At 47.4% G+C, this 24,595-nt stretch overlaps 1 protein-coding gene across 6 annotated transcripts in view; it reads right to left on the minus strand.

Moving 5' to 3' along the window:
- Positions 1 to 24,595, minus strand: part of PACSIN3 (protein kinase C and casein kinase substrate in neurons 3) — a 77,837-nt gene that overhangs the window by 51,634 nt on the left and 1,608 nt on the right. Inside the window, exon 1 of one of the 6 annotated variants that reach the window (XM_040409188.1) lies at positions 18,561 to 18,687. The exons of the other annotated variants lie outside the window; for them this stretch is intronic. The gene's annotated coding sequence lies outside the window, so the exon portion shown is untranslated. Of the gene's footprint in view, positions 1 to 18,560; positions 18,688 to 24,595 lie in introns of those variants that run through there. 6 annotated transcript variants of the gene reach the window in all.

A 24,595-nucleotide genomic window follows, 5' to 3' on the forward strand; every position in this document is an offset into this window, starting at 1 on the left:
GCGGTGTCCCCCACTGCCCCATATTAACAATACTATATGATGACCGTTCCGCTATCCCTACTAAATTTTTTTATTTATTTTTTATTTTATTTTTTAATGCTGCACTTTAAGGATCCTCTAATATTCCTCCGGGAAAGCCATGAATAAATTGAAAGATAGGGTGTTGTCATTTCCCGCCTCAAAGGGGTGTGTCCCTACAAACAGCACTGATTAGAGAGGGTCAAATCGTGTAGTGACACACCCATTTCAACAATTTATTCATATATTTCTAGGCGGAATAGAGGAACAGCAAAGTTCTAAGAAAATATGTTTCAGAATGGTAATTGTTGGAACGTTAAAGTAACAGCAGGTTTTTTTTGTACAAGACACAGATCTGGTGGTCCTGTTCTGTGTGTATGTGGGGGAGGGTCGAAGCTCTTATAGGTTACTCCTTAAATTAACACTCCAGGCAAAACTGATCCACTTTGTTATATCTAGCGCCTCACTAAGAAGACCAAACAACTCCTGTGTCATGCTCCACCCCTCTCTGACCCAGCCCTAGGTACAACACGGTGTATCAGTACTGCCCGGAGTATCCCATTAACAATAACCACATGTACAGGAGACCAGGCAACGACACAAGCATAGCCGTGTGCTATCTTTCCAGGCCACCAGATTTGCCCCCCGGCCTCCTCTCCTTGTAGTGGATTGGTACAGGACGTTACAGCTCTCATTTTTGGTAGTAGTCATGATACTGAATATAGAGCACCAACTGGTCTGCACTAGACTGGGGTGCGGAGTGGAAGGACTCTCCCCATTTTCTCCACATGGAGGTATGGACTTTCCCCAACTGGATCGCAATGGCGGTCCCCAGAATAGCCCCCAACTGACAGTGAATGTGTTGTAACGAAGAACTTGTAAAGAAATTGTCAACGGAATAGTAGTCAGGAAGCAACAAGTAGGCAAATCTGCAGTCCGGAGACAAACTAGGAGCAGATAAGAGGAGAATAACCACAGGAACCAGGAGACAAAACCGAAGGACAAGTCAGGAGTAACGCAGGAACAAGGTCGAGGTCCAAGTCAGGAAAGGAGCGAGTCATACAGGTACAAATTATATAGTACATGGCAATCTCTTTAACAAAGCTAGAACCAGCACTGTACCTCGCATGGATCCAGAGATCTCCACATTCATTGCTCTGCTAGATTTATATCAAGCTGACAGCTCGGGAGGCGTGTCTCAGCTCTCCCCATCACAGCTCGGGAGGCGTGTCTCAGCTCTCCCCATCACAGCTCGGGAGGCGTGTCTCAGCTCTCCCCATCACAGCTCGGGAGGCGTGTCTCAGCTCTCCCCATCACAGCTCGGGAGGCGTGTCTCAGCTCTCCCCATCACAGCTCGGGAGGCGTGTCTCAGCTCTCCCCATCACAGCTCGGGAGGCGTGTCTCAGCTCTCCCCATCACAGCTCGGGAGGCGTGTCTCAGCTCTCCCCATCACAGCTCGGGAGGCGTGTCTCAGCTCTCCCCATCACAGCTCGGGAGGCGTGTCTCAGCTCTCCCCATCACAGCTCGGGAGGCGTGTCTCAGCTCTCCCCATCACAGCTCGGGAGGCGTGTCTCAGCTCTCCCCATCACAGCTCGGGAGGCGTGTCTCAGCTCTCCCCATCACAGCTCGGGAGGCGTGTCTCAGCTCTCCCCATCACAGCTCGGGAGGCGTGTCTCAGCTCTCCCCATCACAGCTCGGGAGGCGTGTCTCAGCTCTCCCCATCACAGCTCGGGAGGCGTGTCTCAGCTCTCCCCATCACAGCTCGGGAGGCGTGTCTCAGCTCTCCCCATCACAGCTCGGGAGGCGTGTCTCAGCTCTCCCCATCACAGCTCGGGAGGCGTGTCTCAGCTCTCCCCATCACAGCTCGGGAGGCGTGTCTCAGCTCTCCCCATCACAGCTCGGGAGGCGTGTCTCAGCTCTCCCCATCACAGCTCGGGAGGCAGCTGAAGGAGGAAACAGAGCATGTGCGACCATCCCAGTGAGCCGGACAAAAAAAAAAAAAGAAGAGAAGAAGCAGCAGGTGCCGCTATACAGATACATTTTATTGAATAATTCAGTAGCTATAACACATTTTTAAATTACAAAATGTCTTCAGATCCAGGTGCTGGTTTGAAAACTGTCGAATATTTTTCGTGGAACCACCCCTTTAAAGGTACTAAAAAGACGCTGGGATTTTTTAATGCGAATTTTAAAGTGCATGTTTACATTTTTAATTAAAAGAAGTCGGGAATACTAGCAGACTCATCTGGTGTGTGCTGGAATTAAGTGCGTGGTTGAGCCCTGTGTGGTGGTGTATGAACGTGGACCTTCGCCGCGAAGAACCTAACAAGCCACGGAGGATCTCTTAGATACGCCTGTTGTTGGTGGAGTGCCGTGCAAGTACAATCTGTGCACTGCAGGGCAGTACAACCATACGGATTTAGGGTCCATTCACACGTCCGTTGTTTCTTTCCTGATCTGTTCTGTTTTTTGCGGAACAGATCTGGACCAGTTCTGGACCCATTCATTTTCAATGGGTCCTGGAAAAAAATAAATAAAAAAATCAGACATTGAGCTGTCCGATTTTTTTCAGGACCCATTGAAAATGAATGGGTCCAGATCTGTTCCGCAAAAAACGGAACAGATCAGGAAAGAAACAACGGACGTGTGAATGGACCCTAACACTATTATAATTTTTATAAGTTGCAGGATATCCACAAATAGGACATCTGCAGACCTCGGCACTTTTCTAAAAGGAGAAGGAAAAAAAATGTTTGTATACCGTCTATTTAGGACACGCGCGGTCCGAACCCTATATGTATACTTCATGAAGGTACTAACCCTGCCTGACTATGAGATGAGGCTGGAGTTCCCTTTAAACAAGCCACCAGGTTGAGGTCATTCAAAGTCGCCAGTCAGAACAACCTGACACAACAACTGGAGGACGTCCTGTAGCCCAGCAATCACCAAGACTTGCCACGTTTGTCACAGAGTGACTCAGGCTTCATAGAAACGCAGAGTAGGTTTGCCCCGCCCCCATGCCAGTGGCCCCTCCCCATCAGGTTTTCTATTATATTCAATGCGTTCAAGACATTAGCTATTCACAACAAAACCCTTGCGTTATACTAGAGAATCTTGGGAGACGTCTCCACGATTAAAGCAACAACTGGAAGGTGGTTTTAGTAATAGGATATATTTACTATGGTAGCTTAACGGTGGAGCCCCTGTCAGATCAGCATTTGTAATGTGTAGCGGGTGATGGCCACTGTAGCTCTCGGGAGGCTTGATGGCAAATATTAATCCCAGAAATGAAGTAGAGGCGTTCACGCCGTCACAGCGCCAATTCACACCGACGTTCTCCGACATTGAGAGATGTGAACACTACCGGCTGAAATGTGGGCCTGTCGGTAGTTCACACCAGTTGATGGCGCGCAGTTCACACCAGTAACCGGTCAATTTGCTAGGAACCAGTTACTTGCCCAAAGTCTGGCAACGAATGCCGCCCACATGACTATTAGGATACACTCGCGCAACCGTGAAAAAAATAAAATAAATAAAAAACCATATGAACAGACCCATAGACTGCAATAGTTCTGAAAACAGCAGCATGGCCATTTTTTCACTGTTGTGTGGATGTAGCTTAGGCTCCATTCACACGTCCGCAAATGGGTCCGCATCCGTTCCACAATTTTGCGGAATGGGTGCTTACCCATACATTTTCTATGGGGACGGAATAGATGCAGACAGCACGGCCCCGATCTTCAGGTCCGCAGCTCCGCAAAAGATAGAACATGTCCTATTCTTGTCCGCAGCTTGCGGACAAGAATAGGCATTTCTATAGGGGGTGCCGGGCGGGTGCAATTTGCGGGTCCGCAACACACCACGGACGTGTGAATGGAGCCTTAGTTAGGATGAGGGCATAAGGGCAGCGGGTAGCACCAGGTCACTGGTCATTACCCTGCTGCAGAATGTAGTATTACATAGCAATCCTTTAAATAAATGAGCAAAAAAGAAGAATGAAGATGATTTTTTCCCACTCCCTCCTTACACCTAGGACATATGGGAGAACAGAGGCACTGACCCTCAAGATACAAGACCGCTTACAGATTTGGACAAAAAATTACTATTTTTACAGTTGTAAAAATCAGAGCAGCGGAGACACAGGCCTCAGACTACTAGGGGCCTCAAATTCTGGCCCGTAATACAAGTCTTCCTTAGGCCTCCTGCACACAACCGTTTTTCCCCCCGTTTACGTTCCGTTTGAGTCCCGTTACGGAACCATTCATTTCAATGGATCCGCAAAAAAAAAGGTACTCTGTGTAACGGACCGTTTCAGCAGACAAGGGGTTAAAATCCGTTTAGGCGATATGCCCCTTTCTGAGAGACAGGCACAGCTACTGCAGAACACCAAACCCCCGAACTGGATACAAAATAGCACTCCAAACTGGAACCTCACGAATAGCTGCTAGCAGACGAACAGGAATCAGCTTACACTCCTGGCAATCAGTCCCTAAGAGCATACAGCGGATCCCCCCAATGACGAGACAAGGCTCCGTGTTGAGGGTCAAGCAGTGGTCTGAGGTGCTGGCACACCCAGCCTGGTTTTTATTACAGTTGTTGCAAATACAGGTCCGCCCACAGGGGTTTGAAATACAGCCAATCAATATGTTACAACACATACAATGTAAGTACACGCCCCTAGGGGACCAGAAGGAAGACTTGTGACATAGGACAGATATGCAGCACTGTAGGATACACAGAGACAATACATCCCCACAATGCATCATGGTTCCCTCCTCTCTGTCCCGGAGACAACCGAGGCGTAATCCAATTATCTCTCAAGACAAAGAGAAGTCACCAATACACATGCAAAACCAGTCGTGTGCAGGAGGCCTTATAATGTACGCCCGCAGTCCACATCTTGGGCATAGTTTATGTAGGTCTCACGGTACTTGTGGTGTCCCATTTAGATCTACCACCCATACCCTTGTGGCCACAATCTCCATGAAGTTATTTAAAAAGGGGTTATCCCATGATTAATGTAAAAAGTGAAAATCAGACATCCTATAGTACATGACGGCCTCTTTGTAACACAGCTAGAACCAGCCCTGTACCTCACATGGATCCAGAGATCCTCCCCATTCACTGCTCCAATTGTTCTACTAGATTTATTTCAAGCAGGCAGCTCTGGGGGGCGTGTCCATCCTATTGCAGCTCTCTCCCTATCACAGCTCAGGGGGTGTGTCCATCCTATTGCAGCTCTCTCCCTATCACAGCTCAGGGGGTGTGTCCATTCTATTACAGCTCTCTCCCTATAAGAGCTCAGGGGGTGTGTCCATTCTATTACCGCTCTCTCCCCATCACAGCTCAGGGGGTGTGTCCATTCTATTACAGCTCTCTCCCTATAAGAGCTCAGGGGGTGTGTCCATTCTATTACCGCTCTCTCCCCCCATCACAGCTCAGGGTGTGTGTCCATTCTATTACCGCTCTCTCCCCATCACAGCTCAGGGGGTGTGTCCATTCTATTGCAGCCTTCTCCCCATCACAGCTCAGGGGGTGTGTCCATTCTATTGCAGCCTTCTCCCCATCACAGTTTAGGAGGCAGCAGAAGAATGAAACTGAGCATGTGCGGCCATCTCAGCAAGGTAGATGGAGAACTAAGAAGAAAAAAAAAAATGAACAAACAGCAGGTGGCGCTGTACAGATAGTGTACTGATTAACTCCTTAGTGATAATACATTTTTAATTACATGCACTTATAAAAGTATTTAGACCCAGGTGCTGGTGTGAAAGTTACAGAATATTTTTTGTGGGACAACCCCTTTAGCAGGCCCTGGCGGCTTCTGACCATATAGTAGTTTGCAGGTTATAGTCACACAAGACTATGAGGGGTTAAGTTACAGGGGAATGTACAGGACCTGACATTCCTAGTGTCGTCACATGATCAAGCCAAGAGCATCAGGTCCTGCTGCCTGCAGTGCACGGAGCGAAGGCTTCCTCACGAGCAGGGATCTGTCAGCACTACTGGAGGGGCTGAGAGGGGAGATAGAGAATATATATATATACACACACACACACACACACACACACACACACACACACACACACACACTGGGGAGCACTAAGGGGGACATTTATACTGAAATTTATACGGTTTTAATGGCCATGAAAAACGGATGCAAAACTACTGTTAAAAATGCATAGACTGATATAAAATGGATCAGTTTTTGGCCCGATTTCATATTTTTGGTCCGCATCTGATCTGTCATTACTACAATGGGTCCCCCAAAAAAAATACTGATACAACACATTTTTAAGCACATACCGTAGTGTGAATTCACCCTTTAACTGCCTTTTTTCACTGCCACGTGAACGTAGCCTTTTAGGGTACCAGCACCCGGTAAGGATTTGAACGCAGAAAATACACACGAAAACTGCACATAATTCCACACTTTTTATTGCGGGTTTTGGGGCGTTTTTTTCCTGTGCATTTAAACAAACCACCTGACGTCAATGGAGAAACCGCAATATGTTACCCGCAGATCCACAAAAACAAAATCGAAAGGCTGCGGATACGCACCGCAGGTCTATTTCAGTGTACGTGAAATTTAGTAAAGGTCATTCACTTTGCTGGTTCTGTATTAGCCTACATGCACACGAACGTGGTTTGGTTCTGCATCACAGCCGCTTTTTTTTGCGGCTCGGGTGCGGACCCATTCACTTCAATGGGGCCGCAAAAGATGCGGACAGCACTCTGTGTGCTGTCCGCATCCGTTGCTCTGTTTCATAGCCCCGCAAAAATAAATAAATAAAATAAATAGATAGAACGTCCTATTATTGTCCGTTTTGCGGACAAGGATAGGCATTGTTAAAATGGATCCGCAAAAAAAAAAAAAAAAAAAAAAAAGGATGCCATACGGATGTCATCCGTTTTTTTTACAAATCCGTAATTTGCGGACCACAAAACACAAACGTTCGTGTGCATGTAGGCTTACACTGCACGCTGTACACACCGCGTGCATATACCCAGATGCAGTTTTCCAGGAACACACACATAAATATGTATGCCATATACCGCTATAGAGGACGATAAGGAAGCGGCGGGGGTAGATTGTCAATGTGGCGGGGAGGAGGGATCCTCTATATCATTACTGGTTTGTCCCTGGAGCAGAATAAACTTCAAAGTCCTTTAACATACAAGGCGACGGCACATAACGGGACCAGCCAGAACGCCAGCTTCTCTCCCGTATTTATCATTAGTGCCGACGCGGTTAAATATCTGCAAATTTTGCAGGGTGCCCCAGGGGGTAACAGGCCAATGCTGCAGATGGCTGCGGTTATACTTGTGCTTAATGAGACGCCCGAAAAAGGTCAGACCAAACCACCACAGCGAGTCTGGAACAGAACGCCATGCGGCGGCACATCTACGAAAAGACCTCAGAGAAAAAACACTGATGTGTGGCAACCAATCACAGAGCAGCTTTCATTTTTGAAGAGCACTAAAAGCTTCGCTGTGATTGGTTGCGGCCTTTTCATGCAGCCGGCAATGAGTTGCAGACGTACTCAAACTTGCTTCCAGTTACTGATATTATTAAAAGGAGGCCATTGATACGCAGATGATATGCTAATTTATGTAGGTAATTTGGTGGAATCCATAGATTCCATAATCTCTATAATATCGCAGTTTGGTGATCAGTCTGGACTTCGCATAAACTGGGATAAGTCAGTAATTCTCCCGGTATCTTCTCGAATGCTTGGCACTCATGCTACTTTCTCTGAACTCAAGGTGGTGCAATCTTTTAAATATCTTGGAGTGAATGTGTCAATGAACCCTGCAGATTATATTCCTAATAATTTAATACCCTTATTAGGGAGGTTTAAAAGCAAGGTTGCTGTCTGGCATAAATTGCCTCTCTCTATGATCGGTAGGGGCAATTTGCTTAAAATGATATTCATGCCTCAATTGCTTTACATTCTGCATAATTCCCCCATATGGATCCCAGTACATTTCTTCCATAAAATACAGCAGCTGTTCCGGTTTTATATTTGAAAAAATAATAGAGGAAGAATAAGATACGAAATTCTGCAGAGGAATAAAGAAGCCGGTGGTCTGGCTTTGCCTAATCCTATGCTTTATTTTCTGTCGGCCCAACTCCAACACTTTAAAGGGTGGGGAGTAATAGATGATATGGGAGGGAAGAGTGGTCAGCTGATAAGGGGGGCTGCGAATAGGTCTCCCCCGCTGGTAGTCATTGAAGGAGAAATGAAAGGAGAAATGGGAAATATTCCGACCTTGATTCTTATGAGGAAAGTATGGAATAAGGCAAAGAGTATTTTAGGGATAACAGGGTTGTTGAACATCTCGCCTTTATGGCATAATCCCGCACTTCAGGAATTGGAAAACCTGAATGGATTCTCCCAGTGGAATAAAAAAGGGGTGTGGAATCTGAGCCATATTTATTTTAAAGGAACTTTAAAACAATACCAACAATTGTGCTCTGAATTTGGGCTGCCCTCTTCACAGTTCTATCGATACTTACAACTTAGACATGCTTTAGAAGCTCAATCTAAGATAGCCCCAGTGACATTTATGTCAAGCCAGACATTGAATATGGTGGTTGCAGCTGGTTCAGTGAAGGGAGCAATCTCCATGGTGTATCAGGCCCTTTTAGAGGACTTTCTTAAGGGGTATCCATTAACAAGTAGACGTCAGTGGGAAAGAGATCTAGGGGAACTCACGGATGAGCAGTGGACTGAGGTGGTGGAACTTACCCCTACTTTATCCCTTAGTGAGGCAGCACGTTTGTCTCATCTATATTTAATACATAGGGTATATAAGACCCCAGTGTTCTTGCATAAAATAGGCTATAGAGATAGCCCAGCCTGTCCGAAGTGATGAAGCAGACCTTTTACACATGATGTGGTCATGCTCGTCACTGACATCTTATTGGAAAGCAATAATACATCTGGTGAATAAAGTATATAGTGCTAGTTTTAAGTTGGATCCCAAACTGTGCGTATTAGGCCTGTTACCAGACAATAATTTGCAGTCTGTTATAATTACTGGAATAGGGAGAATGCTATATCAAGCTAGGAAAACATTGGCAGCAAAGTGGATCCAGCCCATACCTCCTGATATATCAGAATATGTTGCTAGATTAAATATTGTGATTCGCTTAGAAAGAGGAGTATATCAAAAAAGGAAGTGTCTGTCCAAATTCGAAGCAATCTGGGGCAGTTGGATTGATAATTCTGGGTGCTGTAGCTCCTGGTTGGCACTTACAAGGACTTTCTCTATGACAAGGTGAATGCAATGAGGATGGATGATATATATATATATAGAATATTGGATGGTAGCAGGTGTGTGGGGCATTTATAGAAGTTTGATGGTGAGGGGGTTACCTGGAATTGGAATGTGGCTGTATGGGAAGATTGATGATGGACTGTGACGATATATGAAGCATTGATGGTTGGAATTAGATGATGGTGGATGGCTTATCTAGGAGTATTGTGGTGCCGACACCCCGAGAGTGATGATCAAGGAAGGTATTTTGGAATGTGTCCTGCCTTAAAGGGATTGGGGGGGGGGGGGGGGGGGGGGTATGGGTTTATTTGTTCAGGATGGATAATTGTACTCACATTGAAAATACTTTTGATACCGGAGTTTCTATGTGGATTTATGTCATGTTTTATGTAGATACGTGTAATATAATGTATATATTATATATGACAGATAATGTATACATCTGTGATCTACAAAATATCATGGTAATGTGATAAAATATGACTGAAAATTGTTAATAAAGAAACATCTGATTTAAAAAAAAAAAAAAGAGGCCATTGCCATTTATGCAATTCACTAATATTTTCTAGGACGTAACCAGACAGTATATCATTTAACCTGGCACCATCGGGGTTTGTCAGGTGCTGCAGATTGCCCAAATAGATATTCCTTTTAAGTTTCTTTAAATGGTTATTTCCCCCTCTAGCAATATGCCATCAATTTATAAATCGGTGGAGGTACTGACGTCAGGAGCCCCTACCGATCCCGAGAATGAAAGTGCTGCAGTGCCGATTTAGCGCACTTCTACTTACCTGCACATCAGCGCCCCCCTGGCCACCAGGCTGTGCAAGGAAGTGCATCCTCCAGCCTCATTTACATAAATAGAGCTCTGCTGCTGAGACAGCGCTGTGCAGGGAAAGACACTGTGCCCCCATCATTCTCAGAAGCCTTGGGGGGGGGGGGGTCCCAGAGATAATCCCTCACCGTTCACAGGTACAGCACATCTTAGCGACATGCCATCACTACATAATAACAGACACCTGTGGGCAGGCATGACGCTGCTGTTTTTTAGTTTTTATCATCATTTCTTCTTCTCTTTGAAGAATGCAGACATTTGTTTTCAAATCCTGGATTCTGTTTATTAGACAGGGGAAATGGGTGGCACTGGGGCCAGTCGTGTCATAGGCACCAGGACATGGGCGCAACTGCAACCGCTGCACTCCCTATTGTTACGCACCTGCAACATAGCCTATAGTATCCATATATATTAAAGGGCATCTGTCAGTAGATTTGTACCTATGACACTGGCTGACCTGTTACATGTGCGCTTGGCAGCTGAAGACATCTGTGTTGGTCCCATGTTCCTATGTGCCCGCATTGCTGAGAAAAATTATGTTTTAATATATGCAAATGAGCCTCTAGGAGCAACGGGGGCGTTGCCATTACACCTAGAGGCTCTGCTCTCTCTACAACTGCCACATCCTGTGTAAAAAAGGGTCACACCTGCCCGAAGGTTGTCTGGGCTACTGCACAGCTCCGCTTCATTCACTCCAATGGAGCTATTTTGCAATACCAGACACAACCTTTGGACACAGAAAACCATTTATTATTTTTTGTTTATCCTATCCGGACACCCTTTAAATCCACAGCGCCATTTTTTATTACAGTTTTTGGATACAGATACTGATTCATATTGCTAACCATATTGTGTGACTATTAAAGGGGGTTCTCTCACTTCAGCAAATGGCATTGATCATGTAGAGAAGGTGAATACAAGGCACTTACTAATGTATTGCTGTAGTCTATAATGCCTCCTTTGCTGGCTGGATTCATACGGTATTTCCATCACATTATACACGGCCTGTATCCAGGGGATATGGCCATTGCTGCAGCGCAGATTCAAGGTGGCTGGGACGGTTACAGACCACCATGGATGCTGGTGCTTTTTTTTCCCCCTCTAGTGTGCAAGCACGACCACCGCTGCTGGATTGCAGGGTGGTCATAACCATGGAAACGAGCAGTGTATAATGTGATGGAAAAATGAATCCAGCCAGCAAAGGAAGCAATATGGACAATCACATTACATTAGTAAGTGCCTTGTATTAACTTTCTCTACCTGGTAAATGCCATTTGCTTAAGGACTCATGCACACGACAGTATTTTTTCACGGTCCGCAAAACGGGGTTCCGTTGTTCCGTGATCCGTTTCCGTGTGTCTTCCTTGATTTTTGGATGATCACCAGACATGAAAAGTGAAAAAAAATCTAAGTCAAGTTTGCCTTGAAAATGATAGGAAAAAAACGGACACAGATCACAAACGCCATGGTCCCGGAATGGGCACAAAGTTGGCCGCGCCTTAGAAAACAATCAGAGTCATGAGAAAAGCATGCCCACTAGATAATGGGCTGTATGGTACAGCAGACAGAATCAGAGTGTCTGCCCATCTCCACAATGAGCAAGCGGAAACCAGAGCCACCTCTACCTGGGACCAGTATAGGTGCAGCGAGTCATACTGGGAGTGAAAGTGCACGACGTGTGGAGGCTCCTTACTGTGGGTTAAACTAGATTGTAGCTATAGAAACAAGGCGAGTCATCTCACCAGCCGCCCCATACATTCCTATACACCGTGTACCAGGAGGGAGGTCTAACGAGGGTAATTATATAGCTCTGCTGCAGACTGTCACTGCGATACGCCTTCAGGTGTCACATTTTATCACAGGTACAAGGAAGAAGAACTCCCAATGAAAGGACCAAAAAAAATAAATAATCTTAAAGTAGTGAGCATCACTAAGAATTGCTCTATCATTGTAATATATAATTATATATATATATATATATATATATACATACATATATACACACACACACACATACACATATACACACACATATACACACACACATACATATATACACACACATACATATATACACACACATACATATATACACACACATACATATATACACACACATACATATATACACACACATACATATATACACACATACATATATACACACACATACATATATACACACACATACATATATACACACACATACATATATACACACACATACATATATACACACACATACATATATACACACACACACACACACACACACACACACAGCCTATTGGTTTCAATGAGAACTCAACGCCAGGAAACTTCAGCAAAAATGGCTTTGCCAAACAGGACAATTCCTTCAATTTTCAAGGCTCATTTGGCAACAGCTATCCCTTATGCACCTGCCTACTGGGGTCGGCCGAGCATGCATGTGTTAGCAGCTGCTTATTTTCCTTGAGAACCAAAGGACAGGGCAGGGATCGGCAACCTCTGGCACGCCAGCTGGAGTGAAACTACGACTCCCAGCATGCACACTTAGTTGGCTGTACCCAGAACTCCTGTAGAAGTGAGTGGAGCATGCTGGGAGTTGTAACAGCTGGAGGGCAGGACGCTGCTGACCCCTGTGATAGGGCACGTTAAAATACAACTATTTTAAGTTAGGACACCTCCCCCCCCCCGCCAATGGACATATACATTAGACGGCTAGCTGGTGCCGCCACAACTTCGACTATGTATGGCCAGCTTTTGTAATGTTAAATAAATACTTTACCAGTAACCTATAATGATCTTCTTGATAATCCCAGGATATTTACACAAGCACATAAAGGGTTAATAGAGGGTCCTGCCATGTTGGCTCAATTCAGCGTGCGCCAAGTGGCCACGTAGCCAATCGCTGACCATAATTACAGGACCGGGGAGGGGGGGGGGGGGGTCAGCAGGGTTACAATGGCTTTGGCAGATGGGTTACAAAGGATCCCTTGACTGGACCCACAGCACCTAGCTTTGAGCAATGGTGGCAGGCATGATGCCCTGGTGCAGCTCAGTGCTCAGCTGAGGGTGGTCTACCGTCAGGCCCCACCACGGATACAAAATTCTGACACAGAGGATAAAAGTGGAAGATGGGTTTAAGAAATCGTTTTTAACTCCATATTCATAGCCTTGAGCAGCCACACTACTGGGATTGCATCGGGGAGGTATGGGCCATTAGTTGAGTCACCACCCCTCACTCCACCCTGGTCTGACTAACTGTTAAGTGAGACTCCCTGCGCTAAAAGTACAGAAAAGAAAGTTAAAGGGGTTTATTATTGATCACCAATGCTCAGGACCGGTCATTAGTATCTGATCACTGGGGTCACATCCCCAGCACCCCCATTGATCAGATGTTTGAAGAGTGTCGAGGACTCTTCGTAGGCCAGCGACGTCAACGTTCATCAGTCACATGGTCTACTGAATGGGCCTGGGCTGCAATACCAAACACATCCACTATGGAACAAATGGTGCTGTGCTTGGCCACAGCCTCTAAACAGCTGATGGTGTCGGACCCCCACCAATCAGATATTGATGACCTATCCTTTTGATGGTGAAATTAAGGGTCCTCTTTAAAATAAAAATGACACAGAATAAATCACATATAGATTGTTAAATTTTTTTGCTGGAACAGAGTAGCAATATAAAGAATGAGGGAAAACCAAGCAGCACCCAGAACCTTAGACTTCCATGAGACAATGTAGAACAGTAGAGCCACTGACCGCAGCTGCATTTCCGATTCTGCTTCATTCCAGCACAGTCAAGTCACGGAAAGTATGGGGAGAACCAACAATTAGGGGGCGGAGGGATCTAGACGTTATTTTAACTTCTGAAGTCGAGCCTTAAAGGAACGTCCCCTTTAATTCCCCTTGACAGAGCGGTCAGCGAAAAGATGGGACACCATCAGGGCAGGGAATTAAAAGAATGCAAATGTGGCGCTCAGTAAATGCACCCACACAGCGGGGCGAGAACAGAGCCCCTCATTCACCGGCTCCTATACGGAGACTCAGCATATGGAGTGGAGATCAAAGTCCCGGGGGCCAGGATTTCAGGCTCGCACTTGAACCTGCCCGCTCTGAACACAACAAATCTTTCATACAAGCCGAGCACAAAAGGTGCAGAGCGGTTACTGAGTTACTGAGGTCCGAGACAAAATTAGATTTGGTAATGAAGGTCAGCCACTCATCCGCAAATAACCCAGCCAACCTTAAAGGAGCTTTCCCCATCTCAAGAAAATGTCAGGTAAGTGCGGGTCCCGGAGGTTGCATCTGCACCAATGTCCAAAAGGGTAGAGCTGCCGCGTGAGCAAGGCCACCCTCCATTCATCGCTTTGGGAGCTTCAAAAAGAGCAGAGTACTGGCTTGGCCATTTCCGGCAGCCCCATGGCGGTGCACGAGACGCGGTTGCGGTTGCGCCGCTTGCTCTCCATTCGCTGCTATAGGAATTCTGAAGATAGCCAAGCAGGCTCGTTCCGCCGTTTTTGGGAATCCTATAGCAGTCAATGGTGAAGACACTGTGCAAGCGATCTCCATTTCAGGGAGACCAGAGGCTGGACCCGCACCCATCTGACATTGGGGGAATATACTAGCCATATGCTACAACTATTAAAGCCGACTTGTTCACCATCCCATCTGTCAAACCAGGCAACATAAATAATAATAACTAATTACAATAAATATTATTTATTCATTATAATGTAATAGTAAATATTCTACTTTAAAAAAAATAGATCTATATTCATATTTGGCTCTTCGCCTAAACCAAGGAGGAAAATAAGCGATTCAATAAAGGGTTAATCAAACGCAAGTTTAAAGCGAACCTTTCACCTCATTTTCACTTTATAAACTAGCAACAGTACCTTATAGATTATCTTCAGTGTGTTCTTATCCATGTTAGTGCCGCTTTCCTGCGCTTTTTATTCATAAAAAAATCGTCTTATAAAGTTCTCATTTCTGCTCCAACAGTCACGCAACAAGTCAAGGGGGTAGCCCTTCCCTCTCCTCTGGCCGTACCGCCCCTGCCCTAACGCCGCCTCTATGCTTTGTAATTGACAGCCGGCTCAGTCGCCGGGACGGCGCTTCTGAATCCTGCGCATGCGCCGTCCTCCTCATTCGCCGCGCGATCCCGTCTTTCTGGCGGACACAAGCGCGACCATGTAACAGAATCGCGCATGCGCCGTACGCGATGCCTGCCTGTCTGCTCTCCCTCCCGTGCGCGCGCTCCACTATCTTCATAAAATACCTTCGGATTATTAGAACAATGCTCCGCTCACGATGATCACTGGCTTGCAATCTGCGGCAAGTCTACAGTGATCACGTGGGGCACTTGGAGCCTGAAGATAGTGGAGCGCGCGCACGGGAGGGAGAGCAGACAGGCAGGCATCGCGTACGGCGCATGCGCGATTCTGTTACATGGTCGCGCTTGTGTCCGCCAGAAAGACGGGATCGCGCGGCGAATGAGGAGGACGGCGCATGCGCAGGATTCACAAGCGCGGTCCCGGCGACTGAGCCGGCTGTCAATTACAAAGCATAGAGGCGGCGTTAGGGCAGGGGCGGTACGGCCAGAGGAGAGGGAAGGGCTACCCCCTTGACTTGTTGCGTGACTGTTGGAGCAGAAATGAGAACTTTATAAGACGATTTTTTTATGAATAAAAAGCGCAGGAAAGCGGCACTAACATGTATAAGAACACACTGAAGATAATCTATAAGGTACTGTTGCTAGTTTATAAAGTGAAAATGAGGTGAAAGGTTCGCTTTAAGCTACTTACAGCTGTGTAATCCTTAAGGACGCAGCGTTCAAGCAGCAAGGTGTACATACAGTCTCCCTTTATATACCATGGAAAAAATAAAAAAAGTCCATTAAGTAAATCTGTTCTGAAATTCTATATTTTGAAGAATGAAAGTGTTGTGGCCATGCTCTGTGCCCAGTTCAGAGGTCATTGTGCAGGGAGGGAGAGAAGGTGAGCTGGGATAGGGATATCACCTACTGTAAAAATGGTGGATCCTGGGTTATACCCATATATGGAGGTGTTACCGGTCATTGTAATCCTGCCCGTGATGAGAATGAGATGACTGCAGAGAAGTGATCTCTACAGAACAGGAAGTCTCAGCTTAGGAGGCTCAGTGTGAAAACTGCAAGATTTCAGGATTACCTCTAAACACAAATTGGATTTTTTTTTTGTCATGTTATGATAACACATTCCCTTTAACAGGGGACAATAAATCTGACTAATAAGAGGCAGACAATGTGCTGCGGGAGACTAAGAACTCACTCACTAGAAAGGGACAAGGCCGCAACACTACTAATGCTGGACCGGCCTGCAACTCCTGCACAAGTCCATCACCCCTACAAACAGCTAATGGGCGGGGTGCCGGGAGTCGGACCCCCTCCAATCTTCGATCGATGGCCATTCATGTTACAATAGATAGATAACCCCTTAGGATATGATCTAGCAGTTCACCATACATCCACCGCGGCTTCCATAGGGCAGATCTATCAATACAAAGGCTTTTACCTCTGGGCTATATGTACTATTCCAAAGTGGAAACACAGCAGACACATCAGATCAGGATCATCACAGATATCTGGAGCACACGGCCATCGCATCTAAAGCCGGCATACACCTTCAGTCATGGATCTTACCGCTCCGTTCCAATGCTTCCCAATCCTCCGCCAGGGTCTCCTCTTGGCTCAGAAATACGACCACTCAATCACTGGGTGAGGCAGGACACCATTGCTGCCAGTGACTGGCTGAGTGGTTATTTTCTGGGAGTGACGGGGGATCAGTAAGGAGAGGACGACTTATATTATACTAATCTGATTTTTTATTAATTTTTTCTCATAAAAGCTCAGCTGAACAACCCCTTTAAGACGGAAGATATGGGGAGGAATAAAACAGTCACTGCTGCTGTGTCCAGGTATGCGCTAGGACAGCGGTGGGCGACCTGCGGCACTCCTACTGTTAAACTACAATTCCCAGCATGCTCCATTTATTTCTATGAGAGTTCTGAGAAGAGCAGAGCAAGTATGCATACTGGGAGTTGTAGTCCTCCCCGCCACTAGAAGTGGTCGCTCCCCCCCCCCCTCCCCCACACGCAACTGGAGCTCTCTTAACCGAAGCAAGAAAACCCAACCCCATCTTGAAAATGGGATTTGGGGTCCACCCGACTCCAGCAACAGGTTCCTGTACTGCACATGGCCGATTCACATATAAATACCCTCCACATGGAAACCCCCTCGAAATAAACACATCATGAAGAGAGAGAAAAATAATCCCATTACCCCTTTCGTATCAGAAAACACAATTCTTAATGGCAGGGCTTGATTTCCCACCCACAGTCAAATTATATTCACATTGGGTCTGCGGGACCAGATGTTTTTGGATCAGGAATCAGGATAACCGAGGGACCTGCATGGACACCATAGTTTACCCGTTTAGGCCTGGGGATGACCAGTTCCTAGTACGCCGAGCTTGCTAAAAACATGCAAACGGATGTAATCATTTTTATTTCTCCCCACCCCAAAGTCAGCCCCCTGCCAGAATACAGAAATGTCATCAGGACGGCACCGGGGCTTGGAGTTGCTCACCTTTGTCGTCGAAATTATACAAAATGCCTCCAGTTGTGTGATCTTCCGAGCTGGCACACGAACTGCCCCGACGAGTTTTAAAGGGCATGGAGCCGGCTGCAAAGGCCTTGGTTATACCCACACAGTACAAGCCGGGAATGACTACGCTTCTCTTCCCACAGAAATGACAGTACCCCTCCCCTAACCCAAACCGTACAGAAATGACGAGGTCGTTGGCTAAAGAAGACCCTTTTCGCTCTATAAAAACACACAAAAAGCTGCCAAAACCCTGTATGGTTTCAAATTGCTCAGAAAAATACACATTTTCTTGGCTCATCCCTAAATAGCGCTACTGTCAGAAGCCGGTTGTGCCGCTGCAGGATACTGCAAGCGTTCCAACATATAACAGGATATATTGTGTATTCGGCAGAGTCAGCAACAGGACTGTAAGACGGGAGCGTTTTGCATTACACCGGGCACCCTGGCATCAGCTGCTCCAGCAGATGAATAGTTAATGCATTACCAGAGTTGGGGGGGGGGGGGGGGGGGTGGCGTGCAATTTTTGCTTAACGCGTTTTAACCATTTACAGAATCCGCAACACCTCAGCCGAATCCTCTCTGGACTGTGTGGACGCACGCCCCCTCCCTAAAAGCCTTCGCTCACTTTGGGCAGAAATATCCTGCAGCTAAACAGGTCACATCACTGCAGAAGCATTTACAAGTCCCGGTGCCCCTTCCCCCCCCCCCCGCACCCTATGCAAAGGGCTACGAGCTGCTATGGATATGCACAAGCCCTCCCCACCCCCCCCCCCCCCCCCATATTACAAAGACTTACCTGGCCTGAGAAGCAGAGTGTGCAGCCAGCCAGGGAAGGCGAGGGTAAACACCGCCTTTGGTCCGCCTGGCAAACAAGTAGGTTGGAAAATTTCAATCTGTCTTGGCACCGAGCGTCAGCGACGCCGTGTGAGGGAGCCGTGTTCAGACATGGATTGAATTAATCTACGTAACGCGGGGATATGCCAGAGCGTCCGCAGACCGCATACAGCGGAGGAGCCCCCCCCCTTTGAATTGGTTAAGGCATCGCAGGGCTACACTGGACAGAACGAGCTTTGTTCTGGAGGAGAAGGGGATCGATGGGAGGGGGTGCGGTGGGAGCGATGTGCCCGTCCTGGCTTACTGTGCACACGACTGAACTGAACAGACTTCCGTAGACATAGGCTATAGGGTCGCAGCAGATTTTAGCACGTACTGCATGCCACAAATCCGATTCTTGGCCTAGTAGTCGTCATAGGACATGCACGACTACAACTAGCCCGGCCACAGCACTTCTGCACACAACAGGACCAGAACCGGGCACGGGGAAAGTAGCATCACGTGGCGCCACTCGGACGGTCCGTTCTCATACGTCGGCGCTCTGTTCCGGCTCATGCCTTTATGTGAAACCCAATTTTAAGGCTAGGGCGACACGGAAAATCCGTAGCGCGTTACAGTAGTCACAGAGTGGATTAGATTTGACCAGATCTCAAGGTACCATTACACCGGCAGACGTCATACAGATCACGATAAACGATGGAAGATGCGACGACTTGTTAAACGGCGAAAATGTCGCTTATTGTACACATAATCGCTCGTTACTTAAATCGTTCCTTGTTATTACATGTAAAGATGGGGGACGGATGCTTGGTCAAAAGGCCTGTACGAGATTGTTAGCGACTAGGCGACTCCATATTATACGAACGGATCTATTTTTTAGCAAGCTGAAAGATCACAATGGACGAGAAATAAGCGATTTGTCGCTCGTCTTTGAATCGTTTATTACATCACATGATTCGCGTTCATTTTTCCTCGCACAAGAATCTGTATGATATTCGCTCCGTGATGCAAATTTTAAAAGGGCTGTCCAGGACGCCTGATGAGCCATCTTCAGGATTTCCAGCCCCTCCCCTGGTCAGCTGCTTGAAGAGGCCGCGGCGTTCCTATGAGCGGTGTGACCTCCTCCTAAGCCAGTGACGTCACATTCATCGGTCCCATGACCCAAGAGCGGCTCAGTCCCATTCAAGTAAACGGGCCTGGGATGCAATACCAAGTACAGCCACTATACAATGTACGGCGCTGTACTTGGTATCATGCGAGAAGGCGGCCTCTTCAAACAGCTGATTGGCAGGGGTACCAGATGTCGGACCCCCTCCAATCAGATACTGATGACCTATCCAGAGTATAGGCCATCAACATCCAAATATATAGGGTTAGACTTATAAAGTTGGCCATGAACCATCTAACTATCTCGCGTGTACAGTGGGTGCTGACTTACCCCCCAGAGGTGGACATCAGGGGCAAGAAGGATTTCAACATGTCCGATCCTTTGTTCTGGCAGCAGCTTAGGCCTCGTTCACACCTCCATTAGAAGATCCGGCAGGCTGTTCAGGCACTGAGCTGCCTGCCGGATCCTCTACTTCACTGCCAGCAGGTCCGGCAGTCATCCAGTGATTTCCGGCATAAATGCAGCGTTTCGGCCTTACAAAAACCGTTGCATGCAACAGTTTTTTTGTCTGGCCGACAGCCAACATTTGTGCCGGATCTCCGAAACAGAGATGTGAATGTAGCCTTATACTCTTATCCCCATAGAGAAAACGTGCATGCTCAGCCAAGCCTTGCACGCACATGTATGGGTGGGGAAAGAGGAAGAAGTGCTCGGTTGAATGAGCATTAGGCAGTCCATCGAAGGTGTAAGGGCAGTTTAATGCTCCGTGTCGGATGAAATAACCTATGGACCCCACCGAGTTATACTGGGAGCTGTAAGGGGTTTTTCTTCCTTATCCTAAGAGCCTCCAGCACAGGTCTGAACAGAGGCCAACGGTGGCCATACGCCTTAGAGAGCCGTCGGCCAAACACTCTCAGAATAAGCTGCTGCCAGAAAGCATCTATCAGCAGGATGAACCCTATTAAACCAACAGGACTTCAATGCACTAAGCTGCTAGATAGGTACGGTTTAAATCAGCAGGAGCAACCCCATCCTGCAGTATGCCCGATTTAATAGGGTTGATCATGCAAACAGGTGCTATGAAAGGGGTTCTCTGGAAATTTGATATTGATTGCCTATCTGGTGCGCGGTCTGCCGTCTTCAGCTTTGCAGGCTCCGTTCTAGAGACAGGTGGGACCCTTTGGTGGCATAGTCTAGCAATATGGGATATAGGCGAGAGATGGGCCAACCCCTTTAAACGACAGAGGATCCCACTTTCGCATGAGCCATCTTTTTCCAATCTGAACAGGGCTAAAACAGATGCGTCTGGTTATGCCCTTCTTGGCGCAGTCGCTGAAATAAATGGCAGCGCGGCTTCCCACTGAAAACAATGGGAGTCATTTGTCCGGGACGCCACCTGTGGTGGAAACTGCGCCAAATTCTGCAGACCCCTCTGTGTGAAAATGCACAAAGAAAGTCCAGCTCACCCAAACATCCAAAACACCCGCGTGCTCGGAATAGGCTGGTGAGCTTATATATCCTTGGTATGAAAGCAAATAAAGTTCCAACTTTATTTGCTTTCATACCTCTGTGTGAACAAGGACTAATACTTTGGTCACAAGGACTCAACGTCAGTTTTTCACCCGTTTTGTTCCACCTGGCCAATACAGAATAAAGGCCTGGAGGATAAGCAGCGTGTCCGAATATCGCCCTACGGTAATCAGAAAAAATTCTGTAATGTAGTTCATGAAAATCTGAGAGAATTTACAGTTCAGCTCCAAAATTGACAATTTCAGGCGAGTTGCTAAAATTTACGAGTGCCCTTGGTCAAGTCCTGTGGAATGGCCATAAATACTGCGCACCGGTGAGTCAGAGAAAATCAAATAAGAGCCTGATATTATCTGAAAATTATTAACAGCAGGCGAATCGCAATTACCTGGTGCGACCGTCGCTGGGCATGAGCCTCGCTGGAAGTCCGGCCAAGAAGTTAGATCACTGGGTAATGATTTCTTAAGGACAAGAGGCCGTTCCTAAGAAGCCGGCGGTGATCCCACGGCCATATTCATGGGGTTGAGCAGGAAAACGTCATATGGCCCTATGGCATACAGACCTCATTCAGGGGCCGCAGATTGTTTATATGATACCCAAACCCTCCAGAGGGGGCCCCTTCCAGTGACCCAGACGTACCTCAGCAGCCGGACCCCCATCAAAATAAACTTCTGACGATAGGTATGCTTAAAAACATGGCAGAGGGGACATGTAGGTTTCCCCTCGAACAACATGACATAGGAGACTGTGAAACTATTTTTTTGGCAAAGTTCAAGTTTCCTGATATTTGTAGGCCAGATAGGAGTAAAGTCACATACCTGGAGGGACAGACTAGCACAACAGGTCAAACAAGCAGCTAAAAACAACAAAGTGAACACAAGCAAGAAAAAAAAAAACTGGTTTCTGGAGTGAATTATGTGACAGTAGTGGACCAGAAGTGGGACGTCCTGTCCATTATTACTGGCCTCAGTGGTCACGTGCCACATGGCTGCAGTGGTGCACGAGACCACCGACGGGATGTCACACAGCCTCTGCAGGACACTGAAAGCAGCAGGGGCCTCTGGAACAAGGCTACTTGCAAGAGGCGCTGAGACCAGAGAATGGCTGCAGTGATGCACGCGAGAAGTCGCACAGTCCGCAGGACACTAAAAGCAGCGGGGACCCCTGGCGCTAACACAGAGCAGCTTGCAAGAGGCGCAGAAGCCAGTGAATGGCTGCAGCAGGGCACGCGATCACAGTTCACAAGAAACTGAAAGCAGTGGGGACCAGTGGTGCTGGAACGGAGCTGCAAGTGTTTTTTTTTTCCCCCTTAGACCATACTCCTGCTGTTAACTCTGAGCTGGGTCCTGTGGGTCTGTACTTACAACGCCTCTGACAACCTGTGGACAGAAGACACTGAACAGCACTTCTGCCACTCCGCCGATTCTGCAATGGGATAATGTTATCACCCGACCGACTGCAAGCTCTTCTGACGTCACCCCTGAACGTGCTCCTCTTTCTTACTGCTCAGCCGCATCGACATTATACAGCTGAACAGGAAGAAAGAGGAGCGCTTCTGTTCACTAACTCAGAGGAAGAACCTGTTGGGGCGATCGCATGATCCCGGCAGGGATCGCTGAATTGGCATCCGTAAATCCTGCACAAAGGGTCATCTCTCCACAGGATAGTTGAATGAGGCACTTTACGTACAGACCCGGAGAACCCCTTTAAGGATATGTTTACAAGATCCATACAGTGGACCCGTGGACCTAACCTTGACTTAATAGGGTCCTTTTCAAGGTTTCCATCACTTCACCACCAAGCATACCGCCACAGGCTGTGCCCTATTGGTCTTCAAAAAGGGGCGGAAAACCCAACAGAATGTGTCACACTAGTGTGAACAGCTCTTAAAAAAGGTGGTGAGGAAATGACGGGGCAGAAGTGCTGCTCACAGCGCTCTGCCCCTTCGGCTCTGCCCGGCTGCCTGAGCATGTGCGGTACAGATTCATAGAAAGTATACTGGATCCGTACTCCACCCGCACGAAAGCCGAGCAGCGCTGAAGGGGCAGAGCGCTCCGAGTGGCTCCTCTGGATCCGTACTGGTTTCTTCAAGAAAGGTTTGGTTGCCCTGGGAGCACATAGTGAAGCCATGTTATAAGCCTCACAGAATGCACGAAAATCAAAAATACACCGACATAAGCAGATCACAGGGTAAACCTGCTGTGCAACACCGCGCTCAACCTGAAAAAACGACATTCTCTACATACTTTACACCCGCATGAACCAAAATACGGACTGATTTTTCTTGCACAGGGGCGCCCCCGGCCACATCTACCTGACCTGCCATCGAATTGCTCGTTATGGGTAACAGCACAACTTTTCCCATGGCTGCTTCCCTTCCAAAAACTGCACCACCCCTGTCCACGGGTGGTGCCTGGTACTGCAGCTCAGCTCCACTGCGGTCTATCCACCCTTCGACACGTTGAAGAATTTACATGTGTTCTCTGCGTACGCCGCCACGTGAAGTCATCTGTACACACATTATACCAGGCATCCTCCAGCTGTTGTAAAACTACAACTCCCACAATGCCCTGCTGTAGGCTGTTCGGGCATGCTGGGCGTTGTAGTTTTGCAACAGCTGGAGGGCCGCAGTTTGAGGATGCCTGCATTATACAGCAGCTATAACAATTAGATAAAAGGGCCATAAACGTACATAACTGCTGTAAATCAATACGTGCCGCCGATAGCGCTGAGCAAATCCCAGTCAGTCCGATCGCCCCCTCCATCCTCATTGATTTCAGAGTACATTGGAAGATCCACTGGCTGAAGGATGCCCAACCTGCGGCCCTCCAGCTGTTACAAAACTACAACTAAGGCCTCATGCACACAACCGTTCCGTTTTTTGCGGTGGGGGGGGGGGGGGGGGGGGGATTATGATCGGGCATGTTGTATTTCAGCTGCCCGATCCTTTTTTCCCTCAGGAGACACGCTGCAGACAGACAGACTGCAGACCTCTTCCCATACACTACGGATGCATGCTCAACCAAGCCGGGCATGCACACGTATGGAAGGGCTGAGTTGAAAGAGGGGCTTTATATCGGATTTCAACATGCCCAATCCCTTGATCCCCGGGGACGAGCAGTGGCAACACCTCAGGCCTCACTGACACGTCAGGGAATGACAGACATGTGCCGTCCGTGGTCTCGGACTTTAATATGTGTATTCACACGTCTGTGGTGGTCCTTGGTGAACCAGTTATGGATCCCTCACACACAATATAGTCTACGGGTCCGTGATAACCAAAAACTCAACAGGGATGGTAACCGTAGTCCGTCCGAGATTTTCACAGGGATGCCCTGGAAATTGATCTTCAGCCTGGCGGC

The sequence above is a fragment of the Bufo bufo genome, chromosome 10, assembly GCF_905171765.1.
Source record: "Bufo bufo chromosome 10, aBufBuf1.1, whole genome shotgun sequence".
NCBI classification, from domain to species: Eukaryota; Metazoa; Chordata; class Amphibia; order Anura; family Bufonidae; genus Bufo; species Bufo bufo.